We start from the raw sequence: 6,416 nt of genomic DNA on the forward strand, positions 1-6,416 counted from the left end.
GAGTATGAGGGGAAAATTAGAGAACTAAGTGATACACTGAAAAGAAATAATATACGCATAATTGGTATCCCAGAGGAGGAAGAGAGAGGGAAAGGTGCTGAAGGGGTACTTGAAGAAATAATAGCTGAGAACTTCCCTGAACTGGGGAAGGAAAAAGGCATTGAAATCCAAGAGGCACAGAGAACTCCCTTCAGACGTAACTTGAATCGATCTTCTGCATGACATATCATAGTGAAACTGGCAAAATACAAGGATAAAGAGAAAATTCTGAAAGCAGCAAGGGATAAACGTGCCCTCACATATAAAGGGAGACCTATAAGATTCGTGACTGATCTCTCTTTTGAAACTTGACAGGCCAGAAAGGATTGGCACGATATCTTCAGTGTGCTAAACAGAAAAAATATGCAGCCGAGAATCCTTTATCCAGCAAGTCTGTCATTTAGAATAGAAGGAGAGATAAAGGTCTTCCCAAACAAACAAAAACTGAAGGAATTTGTCACCACTAAACCAGCCCTACAAGAGATCCTAAGGGGGATCCTGTGAGACAAAGTACCAGAGACATCACTACAAGCATAAAACATACAGACATCACAATGACTCTAAACCCGTATCTTTCTATAATAACACTGAATGTAAATGGATTAAATGCGCCAACCAAAAGACATAGGGTATCAGAATGGATAAAAAAACAAGACCCATCTATTTGCTGTCTACAAGAGACCCATTTTAGATCTGAGGACACCTTTAGATTGAGAGTGAGGGGATGGAGAACTATTTATCATGCTACTGGAAGCCAAAAGAAAGCTGGAGTAGCCATACTTATATCAGACAAACTAGACTTTAAATTAAAGGCTGTAACAAGAGATGAAGAAGGGCATTATCTAATAATTACAGGGTCTATCCATCAGGAAGAGCTAACAATTATAAATGTCTATGCACCGAATACCGGAGCCCCAAATTTATAAAACAATTACTCATAAACATAAGCAACCTTATTGATAAGAATGTGGTAATTGCAGGGGACTTTAACACCCCACTTACAGAAATGGATAGATCATCTAGACACACAGTCAATAAAGAAACAAGGGCCCTGAATGACACATTGGATCAGATGGACTTGACAGATATATTTAGAACTCTGCATCCCAAAGCAACAGAATATACTTTCTTCTCGAGTGCACACGGAACATTCTCCAAGATAGATCATATACGGGGTCACAAAACAGCCCTTCATAAGTTCACAAGAATTGAAATTATACCATGCATACTTTCAGACCACAATGCTATGAAGCTTGAAATCAACCACAGGAAAAAGTCTGGAAAACCTCCAAAAGCATGGAGGTTAAAGAACACCCTACTAAAGAATGAGTGGGTCAACCAGGCAATTAGAGAAGAAATTAAAAAATATATGGAAACAAACGAAAATGAAAATACAACAATCCAAACGCTTTGGGACGCAGCGAAGGCAGTCCTGAGAGGAAAATACATTGCAATCCAGGCCTATCTCAAGAAACAAGAAAAATCCCAAATACAAAATCTAACAGCACACCTAAAGGAACTAGAAGCAGAACAGCAAAGGCAGCCTAAACCCAGCAGAAGAAGAGAAATCATAAAGATCAGAGCAGAAATAAACAATATAGAATCCAAAAAAACTGTAGAGCAGATCAACGAAACCAAGAGTTGGTTTTTTGAAAAAATAAACAAAATTGACAAACCTCTAGCCAGGCTTCTCAAAAAGAAAAGGGAGATGACCCAAATAGATAAAATCATGAATGAAAATGGAATGATTACAACCAATCCCTCAGAGATACAAACAATTATCAGGGAATACTATGAAAAATTATATGCCAACAAATTGGACAACCTGGAAGAAATGGACAAATTCCTAAACACCCACACTCTTCCAAAACTCAATCAGGAGGAAATAGAAAGCTTGAACAGACCCATAACCAGCGAAGAAATTGAATCGGTTATCAAAAATCTCCCAACAAATAAGAGTCCGGGACCAGATGGCTTCCCAGGGGAGTTCTACCAGACGTTTAAAGCAGAGATAATACCTATCCTTCTCAAGCTATTCCAAGAAATAGAAAGGGAAGGAAAACTTCCAGGCTCATTCTATGAAGCCAGTATTACTTTGGTTCCTAAACCAGACAGAGACCCAGTAAAAAAAGAGAACTACAGGCCAATATCCCTGATGAATATGGATGCAAAAATTCTCAATAAGATACTAGCAAATCGAATTCAACGGCATATAAAAAGACTTATTCACCATGAACAAGTGGGATTCATTCCTGGGCTGCAGGGCTGGTTCAACATTCGCAAATCAATCAACGTGATACATCACATTAATCAAAGAAATGATAGGAACCATATGATCCTGTCAATCTATGCAGAAAAGGCCTTTGACAAAATCCAGCACCCTTTCTTAATAAAAACCCTTGAGAAAGTCGGGATAGAAGGAACATACTTAAACATCATCAAAGCCATTTATGAAAAGCCCACAGCTAACATCATCCTCAATGGGGAAAAACTGAGAGCTTTTTCCCTGAGATCAGGAACACGACAGGGATGCCCACTCTCACCACTGTTGTTTAACATAGTGCTGGAAATTCTAGCATCAGCAATCAGACAACAAAAGGAAATCAAAGGCATCCAAATTGGCAAAGATGAAGTCAAGCTTTCGCTTTTTGCAGATGACATGATATTATACATGGAAAATCCGATAGACTCCACCAAAAGTCTGCTAGAACTGATACATGAATTCAGCAAAGTTGCAGGATACAAAATCAATGTACAGAAATCAGTTGTATTCTTATACACTAACAATGAAGCAACAGAAAGACAAATGAAGAAACTGATCCCATTCACAATTGCACCAAGAAGCATAAAATACCTAGGAATAAATCTAACCAAAGATGTAAAAGATCTGTATGCTGAAAACTATAGAAAGCTTATGCAGGTAATTGAAGAAGATATAAAGAAATGGAAAGACATTCCCTGCTCATGGATTGGAAGATAAATATTGTCAAAATGTCAATACTACCCAGAGCTATGTACACATTCAATGCAATCCCAATCAAAATTGCACCAGCATTCTTCTGGAAACTAGAACAAGCAATCCTAAAATTCATATGGAACCACAAAAGACCCCGAATAGCCAAAGTAATTTTGAAGAAGAAGACCAAAGCAGGAGGCATCACAATCCCAGACTTTAGCCTCTACTACAAAGCTGTCATCATCAAGACAGCATGGTATTGGCACAGAAACAGACACATAGACCAATGGAATAGAATAGAAACCCCAGAACTAGACCCACAAACGTATGGCCAACTCATCTTTGACAAAGCAGGAAAGAACATCCAATGGAAAAAAGGCAGTCTCTTTAACAAATGGTGCTGGGAGAACTGGACAGCAACATGCAGAAGGTTGAAACTAGACCACTTTCTCACAGCATTCACAAAAATAAACTCAAAATGGATAAAGGACCTGAATGTGAGACAGGAAACCATCAAAACCCTAGAGGAGAAAGCAGGAAAAGACCTCTCTGACCTCAGCGGTAGCAATCTCTTACTCGACACATCCCCAAAGGCAAGGGAATTAAAAGCAAAAGTGAATTACTGGGACCTTATGAAGATAAAAAGCTTCTGCACAGCAAAGGAAACAACCAACAAAACTAAAAGGCAACCAACGGAATGGGAAAAGATATTTGCAAATGACATATCGGACAAAGGGCTAGTATCCAAAATCTATAAAGAGCTCACCAAACTCCACACCCAAAAAACAAATAACCCAGTGAAGAAATGGGCAGAAAACATGAATAGACACTTCTCTAAAGAAGACATCCGGATGGCCAACAGGCACATGAAAAGATGTTCAACGTCGCTCCTTTCAGGGAAATACAAATCAAAACCACACTCAGATATCACCTCACGCCAGTCAGAGTGGCCAAAATGAACAAATCAGGAGACTATAGATGCTGGAGAGGATGTGGAGAAATGGGAACCCTCTTGCACGCTTGGTGGGAATGCAAATTGGTGCAGCCGCTCTGGAAAGCAGTGTGGAGGTTCCTCAGAAAAGTAAAAATAGACCTACCCTATGACCCAGCAATAGCACTGCTAGGAATTTATCCAAGGGATACAGGAGTACTGATGCATAGGGGCACTTGTACCCCAATGTTTATAGCAGCACTCTCAACAATAGCCAAATTATGGAAAGAGCCTAAATGTCCATCAACTGATGAATGGATAAAGCAATTGTGGTTTATATACACAATGGAATACTACGTGGCAATGAGAAAGAATGAAATATGGCCTTTTGTAGCAACGTGGATGGAACTGGAGAGTGTGATGCTAAGTGAAATAAGCCATACAGAGAAAGACAGATACCATATGGTTTCACTCTTATGTGGATCCTGAGAAACTTAACAGAAACCCATGGGGGAGGGGAAGGAAAAAAAAAAAAGAGGTTAGAGTGGGAGAGAGCCAAAGCATAAGAGACTGTTAAAAACTGAGGACAGGGGCGTCTGGGTGGCTTGGTCGGTTAAGCGTCCGACTTCGGCTCAGGTCATGATCTCGCGGTTGGTGAGTTAGAGCCCCGTGTCGGGCTCTGGGCTGACAGCTCCGAGCCTGGAACCTGCTTCTGATTCTGTGTCTCCTCCTGTCTCTGCCCCTCCCCCATTCATGCTCTGTCTTTCCCTGTCTCAGAAATAAACATTAAAAAAAATTAAAAAAAAAACTGAGAACAAACTGAGGGTTGATGGGGGTGGGAGGGAGGGGAGGGTGGGCGATGGGTATTGAGGAGGGCACCTTTTGGGATGAGCACTGGGTGTTGAATGGAAACCAATTTGACAATAAATTTCATATATTGGAGAAAATAAAAAATAAAATATCTCAAAGGAATCAGTTTAGTTTGCTAAGTAGGAAAACCCGAGTTCTTTGGATGTTACCTAACCAGCTGACTGACTGAATAGCTTGTGTGTGTGTGTGTGTGTGTGTGAGAGAGAGAGAGAGAGAGAGAGAGAGAGAGAGAGAGAGACATCTTGGGGGAGATGGGAGTCAGAGAGAGGAAAACAGAAATAAGGTTGGGGTAAGGCTAGCCCCTTGTCTGGCTGTGAACCTGATTCTGCTGCTGCCTGCTTCTGTTCCTTTAGCACCTGGAATTTCTTGCATCATAATGCAAAAGAGCTTACAGTAAATCTTTACCTAAAGAAAGCAAGATTGACTTGCCTGTCTGACTACTCAATAAAATGAAACAAAACAAAAGCTTCTCAATTTTTTTTTAAACAAGAGGAGCATTTCGATGCGAAAGTCAGGCCCAGGTGGAAACTTGATTCAAGAGGCGGTGGGCCTCTTCATGTTATCATTTGGGCCTTTGACCTAGTAGCATGCCCTGCCTTGGCACTTGAGGTGTAAGTGATAAACACAAGGAAGGGCATTTATTTTAACTAATGTGCAATCTTTGCCTTTGGAACCACAGACCTGTCTGACTGGAGATTTCCCACATTAGCTCATTGGATTTCATCTTCTGCCCATAACTTGTCTTTTGACTTTCAAGCTCCTGTATTTACTTGGAGGGAAGAGGGAGAAGGACATTTTTGCTCCAAGTTTGGTCATTTACTCCATGTCTTGTTCCATTCAGCAACTGCCTTTTTATTTTGCATTAAAAAATGAGATTTCCACTGAGCCCACAGTGAAAACAGCTTCTTTCTGACTCAGTACTATCTCCATATGTTCTGGGCTCATGATTTATGTCCCATCCCTCTTCTTTGGAGAGTGACTTTTCTTGGGTTGAAAGCCTTCCATTTCCCTTTTTCCTAACCGGGGCCCATTTCCAAGTCTTGTGTCTGAGTAGGATTGTATATAGAAACCTTTGTCTTTGCTTGGAGCAGTCAGCTTCCTTTAAATGAAAAGTAGAAAAAGTAGAGGCTGTGCAGCATAATATTTACAAACAGTGACTCTGGCTCCAGACTGCTGATGTTTAAATCCCAACTCTGGCACTTCCTAACTGTCTGAATCTTAGGCAAGTTGCCTAATCTCTCTGTGCTTCAATTCCCTCATCTGTGAAATGAGACCTGCCTTATAAGGCTTTTGTGAAGATTTCAGAGTCCATTGATAGACGGTTTGGAATGGCACCTGGCACATAGTGAGTGCTCAAGCATTAGCTCTGCCTCTCCATTCAGCTTGCTTCTCTAATTTTCCACGGTGACCCCCTAGACAAAGCTGAAGGAGAAAGGCTGCTGAGTCTTAACCATGACCTCAGGTTCCATGAGTATAGAAAAGAAAGTTCTCAGCAGCATGGGAAGAACACCTTTCTTTCAAACACTGACACACCATAGAGTGTTGCTCCATTTCACAAGAGCCCAACCGCAGATTTACTTTCAGGCCTGACTCTTAAGGCTTGACTTTGTGCCATGGTAG

Source organism: Panthera onca, chromosome X (assembly GCF_046562875.1).
Source record: "Panthera onca isolate mPanOnc1 chromosome X, mPanOnc1 haplotype 2, whole genome shotgun sequence".
Classification (NCBI taxonomy): Eukaryota; Metazoa; Chordata; class Mammalia; order Carnivora; family Felidae; genus Panthera; species Panthera onca.